Source organism: Cupressus sempervirens, chromosome 7 (genome assembly GCF_028749045.1).
Source record: "Cupressus sempervirens isolate cs-2001-9-10 chromosome 7, ASM2874904v1, whole genome shotgun sequence".
Taxonomy (NCBI): domain Eukaryota; kingdom Viridiplantae; phylum Streptophyta; class Pinopsida; order Cupressales; family Cupressaceae; genus Cupressus; species Cupressus sempervirens.
Window position 1 is genome coordinate 855,802,065 of NC_143124.1, and position 16,393 is coordinate 855,818,457.

Sequence of the window (16,393 nt, forward strand, 5' to 3'; positions counted from 1 at the left end):
TTGTAGCTCTGACAGCTTGTCCTTCTTTCAAGCTTTATCTCCTTGAGTCTTCATGCTCAATGTATCAGTGCAATCTCCTATATAGCCACTAATTAAAGTAGAGTCTTAGTGCTTTTTTCTTCCTTCTTCTCGATGTCTTTTCCTAGACACCCTTCAACCACTTCAACCCAAGAATTCTACCTTCTTGGCCTATGACTCCTTATATAGAAGTTTGGAATCCTTTTTCCCAATTTTGATTTTAGATCAAATGGATTAGGTAGGATTCAATGAATCTACCCCATATCTTTTTCCTTCTAGAAACATCAAGAAGAATCTTCCTAAATTTGCCCAAAAATGGTTTATCTAAAATTATGTGCCACTAGCTCATCATCCTTATTCTCCACTTGGTTTACAAAATTTGAGGTAGAAAACTTGTTAGCTCAGATCTAATGAATCTTTGACTTTTTAAATAATGCAGCGACTTGGCACTATTGAAATTCTAGTGCTCAACACATACTATGCTACTCAGCACCAACTATGTTTTACTGATGCTCGACACTTACTGTGGATTCACTTGGAATCTAATAAGTTTTTCTTATGCTTGGCACCTATTACTCTGCTCAACTCCTTCTATATTACCTGGCACACACTAGATTTTGCATTTTCTTGGCACTAACTGAAAATCTTCTCGACATCCACTAATGAACTTAGTCAAGCTTTGCAGATAGCTTGTTAAAACTTGTACTTCTAAAGTTTCTAAGTGTGGCCAACCTCTATATTTTCAAGTATATTATCGGTACATCATTTTATCATTTTCTTAACTAATCCTTGTACTTCATTTCAAAACCATAACTCAATCTTTCCTTTAGATGCTTTTGTTACATCTTGTTGATTAAATCCTCTTCATCAATTAACTAAGTGATAGTACTTGGATTTTGTAAGAAATTGTCATTCCAACAAATAGTAGGTTTGACATCAGTGACAAAACAATGATTGAAAAAATTCTTTACCAAAAATCTCCCTCTTTACAAACAATCTTCTTCTTTGATAGTAATTTTTTCAATCAAATTTCAACAATCTCCCTCTTTGGCATTGATGGCAAACCAAACTAATCAACCAAGTTATCAAACTACTAACTAGGTTAAAACATTAAATCAAATTCCAAAAAGAAAACTTTATTCAAAACTATTCATTCTATTAGCAACATTGAATTTCTTATGACTCCCTGATGCAGGAGCATCATGCATCACTCCCTCTGAATTATGTAAGTAACTCCCTCTGTTTATGACTCCCTCTAAATTATGTAACTCCCTCTTTTTCTGATAAACTATCTTCTTATCTTTGTTCTATGATCTCTCTAATTGATTCTTGTCTGCACTATCTTCTCCCTCTAAGCTATTGTTTCCTTTCTTTTGAGTTGTTGTTTCCTTTCTTTCCTTTCTACTATTTTTTCTCCCTCTTACATTGTGTTCCTTTAAATGTGTCATTTCTCCCTCTGCACATTATTTATTCCTCTATCTACATTGATTAGTTTCTACTATTCTGGTATCGACTACTTCCTCCCTTTGTTCATTTGATTATGTAGATTTGATCAATGTCTACTATTTCTCCCTCTTTGACAACAATGCCAAAGACATATTATTTCAGCATCTTATTATGCTGGTGTAACATTTGTAGGAACTCCAATTTCTCCCTCTGTCACCTTACTTGTGATTGATTTGGAACTATAGTACTTTGATCACTTCAGGCAAAATCCTAAAGTAAGTATCCTCTACATCAATTTATAAGATTTCAGCAATCAACTCTGTTTGATGTAGGGCATTGTTGCTATTGCTCAAACAACCTTGGATAGGGGTATCACCCCTAGTTTCCCTCTAAGATACTCAAATGCATCTTTAGGTAGTTCTTTTGTGAAGATGTTAGCAATTTGTTCCTTTGAACTATCATATTCCATCCCCACTTGCTTATCTTCCACCAATTCTTTTACATAGTGATACTTAATTGTAATATGCTTTGTTTTGGCATGATTCATAGGATTCTTTGATATGTTGATTGCACTTGTGTTATCACAATAGAGTATCATAGGTTCAATCACTTCTTCTTTCATATCTTGCAACAAATGTTTGATCCATACAATATTGGTGTAGTTTATAGCAACAACAACATACTTAGCTTTTGCTATGGACTATGAGGTACAACTTTTCTTTTCGCTAGTCCAAGTAACTAATATTTTACCTAAGAAAAGTTCTACTCTACTAGTGCTTTTTTTGTCATCAATATTACCTCCCCAATCTACATCAGTGTAGGCTTTCAACTCAAACTTTTCACTTCTCTTGTAATATAAGCCAAAGTCATCTATTCCTTTTAGGTACCTCAGTATTCTCTTTACTACCATCAGATGATTTCTCTTCAGTTGGTAAAAATTCTAGCCACTATTCCAAAAGCTAATGCAATGTCTAGTCTACTATGCACAACATACTACAAATTTCCAATCATTGATCTATACATTGTTTGATTTACTTTAGTTGACTCATCATTCTTGGATAAATTATGTCCTATTACCATTGGTGTACTAATTGGTTTTGAATCTTCTAGCCCAAATGTCTTAAGTATCTCCTTGATATATTTTGATTGGGTCACAAATATGCCATGTTTCAATTGATGTAATTGCAATCTAACAAAGAGTTTGATTTCTCCAAAAATTGACATCTCAAACTCATGTTTCATTTGATCAAAAAAATCTTTACAAAGGACATCTTTACCTCCAAATATTATATCATCAACACAAATTTCTGATATCAAAATATCTTTACCTTTTTCTATTTTGATATATAGGTTGTTGTTGTCATATGTTCTCTCAAATCCTATCCTCACAAGATATTTGTGTAATCTCTCATACCATGCTCTAGGTGCTTGCTTCAAGCCATAGAGTTCTTTACACAATTTACAAACCATATCCTTATTGTTGTCATCAAAAAATCCCTCTAGTTTTTCTATGTAGACTTCTTATAGTATACCATTCAAGAAAGCAGACTTTACATCCATTTGGTAAACGTTGAAACCTTTGTAGGTAGCATATGCAAGTAATGTTCTCTCTCCTTCCATTCTTGCAATAGAGGAAAATATTTCCCCATAGTCTAGTCCTTCTTCTTGTGCATAACCTTTGTAGACTAGTCTAGCCTTATTTCTTGTGATCTCACCATTCTCATCTAGGTTGTTCCTAAATACCCATTTGGTACCAATCACATTCTTATCAGTTGGTCTTTGAACTAAGGTCAAAGTTTTGTTCTTCTTTGTTTATTCTATCTCTTCTTCCATAGCTTTATCCAATTATCTTCTTGTAATGCATCTTTTACTATTTTGGGTTCAATCTTGCTCAGCAGACATGATTCATTTCTTAGCCTATTCCTTGTCATTGGTCTAGCCTCCTTGTCTCCAATGATTTGTTCTATAGGGTGATGTCTTCTGACATACTTGGATAGTCTTGGTCTTGTCCTTCTTTCCATATTTGATCTATCAGCTTAAGAGTCATTATGCACATCTCTTTCTTGTATTTCATCTTCTCTCTCATGTGTATTGATTTCAGAGTCAGAATCTACATTTTCTTCATTTTTCAACTCAACTTCTGAATGCAGCTCGACATTCACTAGTTGTGACTTGGTTGATATTGATTTTTTTTTTGATTCCCAACTTTATTGGTAGCTTCATCTTTAGTAGGCATTCCTTCATAAAAATATACAAAGGATCTATACTCTTCTAGTTTCTTAGTTTTATCATCCTAAGCTTCTGCATGCTCATCAAAATTTACATGTGCACTCTCCACAATCTTGTTAGTGTTAGTATTCAAACACTTATATGCCTTACTTCTAGTTGGGTATCCAAGGAATATGCCTTCATCACTCTTTGAATCAAACTTGCCCTTTTTTGTATCTTTAAGAATATAGCACTTACAACCAAATACTTTGAAATATTTTACATTGGGTGAGTGGCCATACCATAATTCAAAAGGTGTTGCATTTGTACCTTTCTTGACTTGAACTCAATTTAGGGTGTACACAACAGTGTTTATAGCTTCTCTGTAGTACTTCAGAGCAACATTTTTCTCCATCATTAATGTTCTAGCATAGTCTATCACTGATCTATTCCTTCTCTCTGTAATGCCATTCTAAGGTGTAATTCTTGGTGTTGATGTTTATCTTTTAATTCATTACAAAATGTCTCAAATTATTTTGATGTGAAATCTTCTCCTCTATCTGATCTTAGGCACTTCAAACTATTTCCTATTTCCTTATCAACCTTGGCCAAATACCACTTAAACATTTGAAATGCATCAAATTTTTACTTTAAGAACATGGCAGTCATCATCCTAGAGTAGTCATCCACAAACAAAATTGTGTATGTCTCTTTGGTAGCTTTGTACTTCTATTGGGCCACATAGATTAGTATGCACTAACTCTAGTACATCTTTGGAAGTATAGGTTTTTCTTTTGAAACTTGATTTGGTCATCTTTCCTAGTTGACATTGTTTGCACATTGTATTTTTAGGCTTCTTCAACTTGGGCAAACCTCTAACTTTCTTCATTTTTCTTATGCTAATTAGATTATCAAAGTTGACATGACATAGCATTTTATGCCATAACCATACATCATCAAGTTTAACAATAAGATAGGTTGAAACTTCCATATCTAGGTAAAACAAATCACTCCTAGTTTGTTCTACTTTTCCTATCAGATTCCATCTATATCATAGATTTTGGTAGTTTTGTTTCCAAATTCTACTTTGCAACCTATATTCCCTAGTTGTGATACACTCAGCAGATTATAATTCAATCCTTCAATATAATATGCATTTTCACATGAAATTTTCTCTATAAGTTTAATTGAACCTTTTCTTTTGATTAGACATGGAGCATCACTTCCAATTCTAACATTATTTCCATCATACTGAGTAAAGGTAATAAACTTACTTTTATCTCCTATCATATGATATGAGCATCCACTATCTATGATCCATTTGTCATTTTTATTTATATAGATTACCAGTGCTATTGCCTCATCTTCATATGATTCATCCTTCATGGCTACATAGCATACCAAGTTAGAAGGAGAAGAGGATTATAATTCCTAAGCATCCTATGGCTATACTTAGAAATTAAGTCATTGTTAAATCCATTACATAAATATGTCCCATCCATATCATTTTATGCAAAAGTAAAGGGCCATATAATAATTAAAAAGAAAAAAAATTGAATTCTAGAGGGAGAACATATATAAGGATTATGTCTTGGATGAGGGAGGAGGGAAGTGGTCCCTACCACTCCCTCATTCTCCATGACCCACTTTCCTAAGCTCATGCACCACCCAAGTCAAGACAAGGTATGACCAAGTGGGATAGTCCTCTAATAACCTTAGCCACCCTACTCTTAGTCACATAAGAGGAATAAGATTAGAAAGGAGATCCATTAGTGGAAACATTGGAAAAATATCCATGGTTTGGGTTTTAGCAAAGAGACATTTTTGGTATAGCTCTAATACCATGTAATATTTTTCCTTAGGAAAAAATATCACCAAGATCAAGAAGCACAAGACTTAGCATAATATGGACCAAATAGTGTATGATCATAATAACAATATAAGAATAAATATCTGATGTTCATCTGTTTAATACACACTAGAAGTGTCTATATATAAAGGCATCTAGAATGACTAGGAGTCAACAAAGAGATAAGATTAACAACTAAGAATACGTCCACCAGAAGTGTATTATCCTCCATTATGCATGAATTTTCATGCAATAGTGAGAGGATAAGTATGATAAGGTATATCTCATATAGAGATGTTGTAGACACCATGTGCTTAAATTAGTTATAAACTCTTGTTTTGTCAACAAGACAACTCATATGACAATGCATACTCCTAGGTGTCTATATGATAACTAATATAATGATGCATTAACCTAACTAAACTTAAGTAAAGTGTAAAAAGTAATTAATTATTTACACTAAAACCTTCCCTTAAGTGCAACTTAGGGGAATGCACTTAAGCTAACAAAAGCTATGATGGTTTGGTACCAATTCAATGATGTACATACAATGCTATGCAATGAAATGAAATCTCTCTAAAAATGGAAAAAGAGGGAAAACCTCATGGGAAAAACCCTCCCCCAAAAAGAGAGACAACTACAATAAAGAAGATGCATGTATGGATAGAGTAATCAAGATCCCCCCCCCCCCCCCATTATGATATACATCATGCATATACAATAGAAAATCCCTCCATAAGAAGGAAATATAGAGAAATGAAATCCCCCCTTAGTGAAACATCTCCTAATGATGAGTTCTTGAAGACAAAAGAAAATTTAATACCAAGAAACAACATTTCTCCCATTAGGAAGAAGATACACAAACTATAGGTGCAATTATGCTTCCCACTATGGATAGGAAGATGGAAGAAGGATCCATATGTAGGAAGTTATGGATGTGGCCTCTGAAGTCTACTCATATGTTGACAAGTTCTTGATGAATGAGATACCACAAGCCAATCTAGTGTATACCCAAAAGAAGGTAGAAAACAAGGTAACATGTCCATGTATAAAAGTGAATCAAACTCCAAAGACAAGGAATCACCCTTATAGTAAGATATGGGAAGTGAAGTAATGTAGCCTCCCCTGAATGATGAATGCACACCCATGAAAGAAGCTCCTTGATGACTGAAGATGCTACACCATGAAAATTGAATGATGTTCCTCCTAGTAGGAAGAAGTGGTGTCATAGGTGTAGTAGAGAATGCTCCCCAACTAGTAGGAAGAATCCTTAGAAGATATGATGTCTGAGGAAACTAGAATACAATCTCCAAAGACTAATATGTCTCCTCTAAAGTAAAAGAGTTCTCCTCCAAGTGGTAAAAGGAAGTGTCCACAATCATGTCAGTTCAAAAGAAAGATCAAGTGGTTGAGGGTTAGTGTGTTCCCTTACAACAAGTGAAGAAGAATTCTCCTCAACAAAGAGAAGGTGGATGCCATCAATAATGTCTCCCACATCTTCAATGTAAGACTTCACAAACAACATTACAATGTCTGGAAGGAAGTCATCCCATGAAGCTAAAATAAGAAGACATGGTGTTTCCTATTATACTGAGTTAAGCAAATTTGTGGCTAGAAATGGATCAGCAGAAGCAACAGGAGCATCAGGAGGTATGATCTCAACTAGAGTTGTAGGTACTACAACTGGAGTGATTAGAGGTAGAATGTCCTCTGGGAATGAAGGGACTTGTGGATCTCCATATTCTTTCTAAAGACACATCCAAAGGTCATAAGGTTCACTAGCCTTTCTACGGATGGAAAAATAATCATAACTGATATTTATAAAAATAGCTTACAAAATTATGCTAATAGGTGAAAGATCAGTGTAAGAGGGTAGTTCTTCAGAACATAGAAAAGGAAATACTTGCTTATGCTTTCTTAGATGATCAATCATCAAAGAGCTCTATTTCTAATAGTTACTTTTTGTCAACTTTAATTTTAAACCAAATTGACACTTGTGACATGACTCCGTAAGATCAAATAATGTGTTGGCACTCAAAATTGTAGCCTCAATTTTAAGTACCATTGAGAAATCAAGCCTTATAAATGATTTTAAATCCATGTGTACCTAGCTACACTTTCAAGCCCTAAGAGGTGTTTAATGCTTCTAGCATCTTTCATTTAGTGCATCTATGTGTTCCATGAAGTTAATTTTCCATTCTGAGCTATTTCGTGAAGTCTTGTTTTGAGCAATTTACAATTCTACATTTTTGCTTTAGTATCAAACAACAATAGGAGCTCATGTTTGTGATTGAATATCTCACACCCAGTAATGTTTCATGATTGGCTGCTTTGGGAATGTTTATTGTCCATAAAAAGAGCCTATGTTTTAGATTTTGAGTCATTTTGAATCCATTTGACTAGGTTTTGAATCCCTCAAAGTTGGTCATTTATTGATGTCATGCTGATGTGAATTGTTTAGAATTCTGGGAGGCCCTATTTGACTTGTTATAACTTTGACCCAGTTGACCAAAATGGTAAATTTCCCTATTTGTTGAATTTTAGAGGTTGAATACTTTCTATTTTTTAAGTTTGAGCTTATGAAAAATTTGTTCGATCAGTTTTCAAACGCGATTCCAAATGCAACTTGCAACTTTTTATTGGTCTCAAGAAGTGCAGATTTGTGAGAACCCCTGTTCATGATGTCATAACTATAAATCCATGATCACCTAGACCAAATAGACTATATCACTATGTTATATACTAAAAATAATACAAGTGAGCCAGTTTACAAGCTTTGACGAATCCATCTGCACACTTTCCCAGGTCAATTCCATTTGCAAAAAATGCTTTTCTACCATTGTTTCAATCTACAAAATTTGAGTAGCCTACTTTGACCATGTGCCAAATGTACCCAGCTATTTTTCATGAACCCAAATCATAGATTCATACTCTCCTCATGACAGCGAACCAATGTCCTAGTTTTTCATGCCTCCAAGTGTCAGTTTACCTAGTTTTTGAAGCCAAATCAAAACCTGTTTTATGGTTTTCTGACATGTTTTCTTATAGGCAATTTTGAGAGGGAAACTTCAATGGTCAATATCTTTTGACTGGGAATTTTTCATGAGAAAAGGTTTCATAGGGTAAGAGATTGCAAAACAAAGAATTAGTTTGTATGGTTTCAAACTCTAGTAAGATGTTTGGGTCAGTTTTTAAGGCCAGTCAAAGGACCTTCTGGCACAAAATTGACAAGTTGAAATAAATTGGTGCAATGAGTTTTAATTGGTAGTTCAATGATGGTTTCTAATTCAGATCTATATCAAATGCTTAGTTGATCAAATTTCTAGTTCAGTTGTTTGGAAATGAAATTTTTTTAGCTAGACCCACTTGGGGCCTAGCTAATTGCATTAGAATGCTGAGATATGGATTGGAAATGGAGGATGTTTGAGTAATAATAAGACATTCCTAATTACTACATCATCTTAGTAAGAATGCAAAACTTTTTGAATCAAAATGAATTGTATGGTTTTCTAATTCACAATGATCATAAAAGTAACTTTTGAACATACCAAGAGGGATCCCAAAGTTTTAAACAACTTGGAGTTGAACATAAATATTGATCCTTGTGTAACCTTGAGTATGTGTTCAACAAAATGATAGCCATCATGTACAATCAAAATAAATTCTAATTTACAATCTAATAGAGTGAGATGGGATATTATCTAATCTCTATAAGTAGAAAACTAGTGATTGAATTATCTTCTCATAAAAATAATAACAAACTCTATTGCAGATTACAACAAAATACTTGCATTAGATCCCACTTGCATGGAAGCTCTAATGACTAGGGCATCTCTATTTGAAATAGAGTCTTTCAAATTCCAATTTTAGGGACATTCATGAAAATCTTTAGTCTTTGAATTATAAGATTCATACTTCAAGATGATGATTTTGAAGAAGAAAAAAGCAACCCATTTTATGGTTTTCTAAGTATTCCCAAGGTTCTGAGTTATTCTAATTAGGATTCTATTCATAAAAAAGCAAAGGGCAATGAGTTGTATCAAGTTATAAACATAACTTCATATAGAACCTAATATCTATATGCTATTTTCTATGAATGGTATTAAAATTCATGAATGGTTATGAAATACCACATTACTGTGAAGGTGTTGGGAATATGTTTTGACCAATGAGCCCATTCATCTTTTCCCTAACACTCTTATTATTATGACCAAGATATTCATGAAAAACAAATGTATTTGAAGGTAATGTCCTTATCAATTCCCATGACTACTTTCCCAGTGTTTTATTACTGAGATCTCCTCAGCATCTCATCTATGAAGGGCACATTTGATGAGTGAAATGGAGGCCTTTCAAGGTGACGAGTAGAGAAACCCATGGCAAGAATGGAAGTTGCCCATATAGCAGACATAGCAGAATCCAAAGCCACTCATCATGAGCAATTCCATGCAAGAAAAGAGCTAGCCACGCATGAAAAAAAGACATTGTTCTGCTAGGAGGAAAGAAAAAAACTGCATAAGCTAGTGAAATGAAAATCCACACTGGTGAGCACGTTAAAATGTAGGAAAACACTTGTTAAAGGAAGATGTCAAATAGAAATAGGGGATCTCTCCAAAGAAATAAGTTAGTGCATAGCATGGAAGATACCCAGAGACCAAGGAGAAGAAGCTACAGTTTGGAGCATTAAGTGGTGGCCTTCAAGAATTGGAGCAAAGAACAGTCAAAACAAAGAGAGTTCATGCAGCTTTAAAGGTTTTAGGTGAAGTAGTTGAAGCACTTACAAGTATGATCCTAGAAGAGTTGAGAAGAGTAATGGAATTAGACACATCAATGACTGAAGAGGTGCCTTACAACATTATACCATTGGATGCACCACCTCCAACAAATGCTATTACCACTTTTCTAGAGGTCAGAGCTGCAATTTTAGCATTCTACAGTTTTTGAGATTTGGCAAAGTTTCCCAATGATTAACCTATGCCAAAGATGTGAGTATTTTTGATCTTTTATGTTATGTATTTGGATTTCACTGTGTGAGCATGCATATTCTTTGGCACAAAACTTGGATCCTATCAGTGAAGGAAGAGGTGTATTACAATTCAAGACTAGATTAATGTCAGTCATCAAGCAAAAGTGCAGGGGAAACCATATAAAACATATATCCCACATTGATTATATGGGAAAGTTTTAAGTCTTTAAATAATATTGGACTCCAAAAGTAAGTTGTCTTCAAGATAGCTAGCTTTTGGAAGTCATGCCATGTATAGGGGCCCACTTGGCTAGCTAGCTTGAGGTGACAGGTAATAAATTTTGAAGTGAAATGTAAATAGAGCTCACTAGAAATAGAGGTTTCCAGGAAGTGCAAAGACATCAAAAAAGTTGGAAATAGTGCTGGAAACGTTCAAGTTTCTAATGATCACCATGTCACCACCCAAAAATGGGAGTGTCTCATCAATAGTGACATGGTGACCTCTTGAAAAGTGGATATTCTAGCTAGTGACCCACCAAAAAACTCAAAAATCTAGCAAAGGCGAAATGAGAATATGGGTCCCACCTGTAGATGTAGTCAATGAACCAAATAATGACAAGTGGTAGCTAAGAAGTATGTACAGTAAGGAGATGATGACATTGTGATGATCGGACCAACCATAAGGTTCCATGAGGCACAAATTCCAAGGAAGGATGTGATGTGGCAAGTAGATCTCATAGATACACCAGATCGTGCCACGTGGTAGATCTGATGGATGTCACTATGTCGCAAAGACAAAGTTTCTCGACAGATAACATAGCGACATAGTGACACAATAGAAATTTGAGACGTGGTAATGACATGGCAGCAAGGTGGACCAATCTGATGGTGACATGTGGCAGAGTTCCTAACATGGCATGCTTCTTGGGGTACTAACGTGGCAAAGGACAACACATGTTGCAAGGTTGCTATGTCACTGATGATGTGGAAAAATGTTGACAAGGATAGTGACATAGTGACAAATAGCATAGCATGATGAGGTGGTATGCTGACATGGAAAAATAGAGGACAAATCAGATGCTGACATGTGGCACCTAGTTGGAGAGGTTTGAGAGCTATGTAGGAAAAGAGCCAATCATGAGATGACATGTGGCAACAGTGGAATATGTGAAGAGAATTTTCAAAAGATTAATTTTTTAATATATTTCCTCTTATTTACATGGAACCCAAGTTTAAAAGATATTTGAAATATTACATAGTTCAAACCTTTGAAAAAGGTTTAATATTTAAAATGCAATCTTGAAACATATAAGTGAGAGCCTGAACTTCAAAGAGGCATAATAGGGGCATTTTTTCATTGAAATGGGCCCTTCAATATACTGTCAAAATTGGGAGAAGATGAGCTATCCATTTATTAAGTTTATTTTTAGACAAGATGTCACTCGTGCATGCTACAGGGGGTTTTGTGTTTTCAATGAAATGCTTAGTTCTAGACAATAATTTCATCAATGCAGTTCTAGAATTCAATTGGGATGCATTTGACATGCTTTGTTGGCTTAGTTTGTTCAAAGTTTGATACATAATGATATGTTTTGGTTTCTTTTTGATGGAACTTCTTAGAATTTTTATCTTTTGCAATCATCTATCATTTCCATCAAAATATTTGAGATACTTTATAGTTTGGGAGGCAAAAACGATCAAGGATTTGATTTTGCAGTTGAGGGGAGAGATTAGAGAGATGCTTTTAACTTGTTGGGAAGGTTTTCTAAGTGGACACATGTCAACTGCATAATAGATCTGGGAATTCACTCCTCCAATATCTTTTTTTCTTTCATCTATTGTAAGGGTTGGAAACTATTGGAAAGTTTCTCTAGAGTGATGAAATTTTAGCATAATTGGCTCTAAAATTAATGAAGTCTAAATGTATGATCTAGGATGTGTTAGCTCCAGACCATGAAGCTTTTCTTTTGCTATGATACCCCCTTCACATCCCATCAGTTTCTCATTTCAACCATTTTCTCTCTTATATGATAGCATATGTTATTGTACAATCTAGTTTATTAGATATCTTGTGAGTCAATTTTATGCATTTTCATGTATTATTTCAAGGAAATCAATACAAAGAATAGAAAATGTTGAGTTTCATCTTAAATCTTGTCTCCTTTCTCAATGAGCTATAATGTTTTAGAACAAAGAGCCTAGGTCATAGTTGTAGTCCCTTAAGGTTGTATGTTGCTTCATTGTTGCTTGTAATTCAAGGAATTATGTAAATGCTTTAGGGAAATCAATAGGGTTGCAGGTTTGTTGAGGAGGATATCAGGTAAGAATGAGATTTAGATCAAACATTTATATCCAATCTACAAGGTAAATGGATAGATTTGGAGTCTTGACATATGATATGTGTCTAGGAAATCCAAAATGCATAAGAGAGATTTATGAATTTTCCCTATGGATCAAGCCCTAATTAGCTACAAGATCATTAATTTTTTGCCCATGCATGGTTTTTATCCACTTTCTCCACCCACATAAAATCAAATCAAATTCAAATCATCTTTACATTTTATGTTGAAGAGCTAAATAGGATGCCCTCACTCAACTTGTGCATTTCATAGAGTTGTAATTTGCTAATACACTTCTTTGTTACTACATAAGTCATTAGGAGAAATAAGATTTTTTATCTACTTTGTGATATTTAAGAATATATTTTGCACTGGTACCATATGAATTCAATATGAGGTCCACCCACCTAGGTTTTGTAGAGCCTGAAGTAGAAGAAGGGTCAAGCCTTATAGTTCACCCAGTGTCTGAAATGATATGTCAAAAATGGGAGTTAGCTGCCCCTAGATATGTTTAGTTCTCATTAGGGTAATTTGAAGCCTATAATGTTTCAAAACACTAACATAATGTATGCAACCCAAAAATGCAAAAAGAAATCAAAGAACCCCTACCCCCCCCCCCCCCCCCAATGTATGATTTGACACTTTATATTTAGTGTGATTACAATGGCAACTTGCCAATTTAGGCCTAAGTGGACTTTTGATTTTGTTGTTTACAACCTCCTCTTGGAGTTTAAATCTAGTACTAAGCAATGTAGCTCAGATATACAACAGTTTTGAAGTTTGATCAAGGCCATACAATACAAAAGGACCTATTTTTGAAAGTGGTATTTCTATCCACATAAACTTATAATTTGATTGCAGATCTAGAAAGTAGATGAAAAATTATGCACTTTCAAAAAAAGGAACTTAATTATGTGTCTAGATGAGCCCAAACTAAGCCTTGAAGTTTCACAAATCAGGATTTATGATTTGAAAAAAAATAAAAGAATAGAGATCTTAGACATCCTACACCAATGTGTAGCTCATGAAATTCTACCCCAAAATAAAAAAATTGCTCAAAAAAAAGAGTCTGTATAAGGGAGATATCTCTATTTGAAAATCACCTTGTTGGGACTAAAAATTGCATGGTAAATTTTGAGTCACATTAAAATTTTTGAGAAATTGAGCCCTATAAATGCTTTTTGATGAGATTGTACTTGATTGTACCTTTGAGCCCTATGAGGTGTTTAATGTTTCTAAAACCTTGCATTCAGTGCACTTACATGTTCCATGAAGTTAAACTGACATTCTGAGCTGTTTCGTGAAGTCTTGTTTTGAGCAAATTCCAAATCTGCATTTTCAGCTATGTCAAACATCGATAGGAGGCCTTGTTTGCAAGTGAATATCTCGCACCCACAAATTTTTTGTGACTTTTTTCTTTGGGATTGTTCGGCATCCATACCTAAGAGCCTATGTTACAGATTTCAAGCCATTTCAAGTTTGTTTGACTAGGTTTTGAATCCCTCAAAGTTGGTCATTTAATGTTGTCATGCTGATGCAAAATATTCAGAATTCTGGGAAGCCTTGTTTGATGAGCTATAACTTTGACCTAGTTCACTGAAATGAGAAATTTCCTTTTGCATTACATTTTAGATGTCAAAGAATTGTTATGTTTCAAGTTTTAGCTTATGATGAATCCGTTTGATCAGATTTCAAATGCAATTTCTATCTTTTCACTGGTGTCAGCATTTGCAGATTTTTCGGGACCCCTGTTTGGGACATTATAACTTGAAATTTGTGATAGGTGAGATTGAATGGATTTTACCCTTATTTTTTCTTTTGAAAATACTTCAAGTTTGTTAGTTTTCAAGTCATGATAAATTTGTATGCACACTTTTCCAGGTCCATTCCATTTGCAAAAAAATGCTTTCTGTCAGTGTTTCCAATTTGCAAATTCTTAGTAGGTCACTTTGACTGCTTTCCATTTGCGTCTAGTTATTTGTCATGAGCCCAAATCATAGATCCATAATGTCCTCATGATAGAGAACAAACATCCCAATTTTCATCCTCCCAAGTGTCAGTTTACCTAGTTTTTGAAGCCAATTATGAATGCAATTTAGTGTTTTCTGACATGTTTTCTTCTAGGTAGTTCTAAGAGGTCAACTTTGACAGCAACTATCTTTTGACCCCAAATTCATCATGAGACAAGATTCAACATGGTGCAAGTATGCAGAACAAAGAATCAGTGTGCTAGATTTCAGACCCCGATCAGGTGTTCGAGTTAGTTTTTAAGGCCAGTCAAGAGACCTCTAGGCACCACATTCATAGTTTACAAAAAGGGATAAAATGAGTTTTTAATGATAGGGAAGTGCTTAATTTTGATTTTAGTTAGTTTGAAGATCTCAGTAGATCAATTTGAGAAGTTAGTTGTTTGGAAACAAAAAATTTTTTAACCGGACCCACTTGGGGCCTGACTGATTTCATTAGAACAATAAGGCAAGGGGATTTTTCTTATGCAAAAACTATAGATTCTATTAAGACTAATATGTCAAAGAGGGAAGAGTCAAGACAAATAAATTGTCAAAAAACAAATAATTATGGCATTGTGAGGAAGGGAAATGAGATAAATCGGGAAGATGATGGAATTGAAGCCAAGCTTAGAAAGAGGGGGCTAACATAGTGACTAAGAGTGAACTAGGAGTCAAGCAGTTGATAAATTAACTTGGAATTCCTATTGGCTAGCATTAAGGAATTAAAAGTCACCACTAGATGCTACCAAGTATAATTTGGTAGAAACTATCAGCTTAAAAGTATAGTCCTATATAATTTTTAGAGAAGTTTTCATGTTACCAACAAAGTATAGTCATGTGTTGTCAAACTAATTTTAAGTAACAATGAAGTTTATGAAACTGGGAGCTTCAATGAGAAGAGCATCTTCAAGGAAGTATTCAAGTGTAGCATTACCCCCACACAAGATGGTTGTTTTAGTTGCTACAGGAGGCATAGGGTAGCCATTGTCCCTACTAATGAAGCTCAATTCCTATGTGTCTTAGTTCTCTCTTTACAATATGGCAAAAACCCCTGGGGTCACTACAGATGCCAGCCATGTCAATACATGAGCTAAGGTTGCAAGATATATGGGTAAGGAACAACTTGGAAAAGCATTGGAAAATGTAGATATTGCAATAATTTTTGCTAGTGTGCCCTAGAAGCCTGGCATGACCCATAATGATCTATTTAATATCAATGCAAGAATTGTTAAAATCCTTTACATTGCAATTGCCAAATATTGCCCAGGGGCATTAGTTAATATGATCAGCAATCCTGTAAATTCTACTGTTTGAATTTCTTCTGTAAGTTTTTTTTAAGAAGGCTAGTACCTATGATGAAAGGAAACTCTTGGGTGTGACTACACTTGATGTTGTCTGTGCAAATATTTTTTATGCTAGAAAGGCAAGGGAACCATTTTGTGAGACAATGCCAAAGACAAAAAGGAAGATCACACCATTTGCAGGGCTCAACTTATATACGAAAGAAAAATCCATTTCAAAGAGGATTTTTGTGAAAGGAAAAGGGGTAGCAAATTAG

General features: G+C 34.5%; 1 pseudogene; it reads left to right on the forward strand.

Annotated features, from left to right (window-relative positions):
- The first annotated feature begins 15,699 nt into the window (after positions 1-15,699).
- Positions 15,700-16,393, forward strand: LOC149550140 (malate dehydrogenase, mitochondrial pseudogene; annotated as a pseudogene).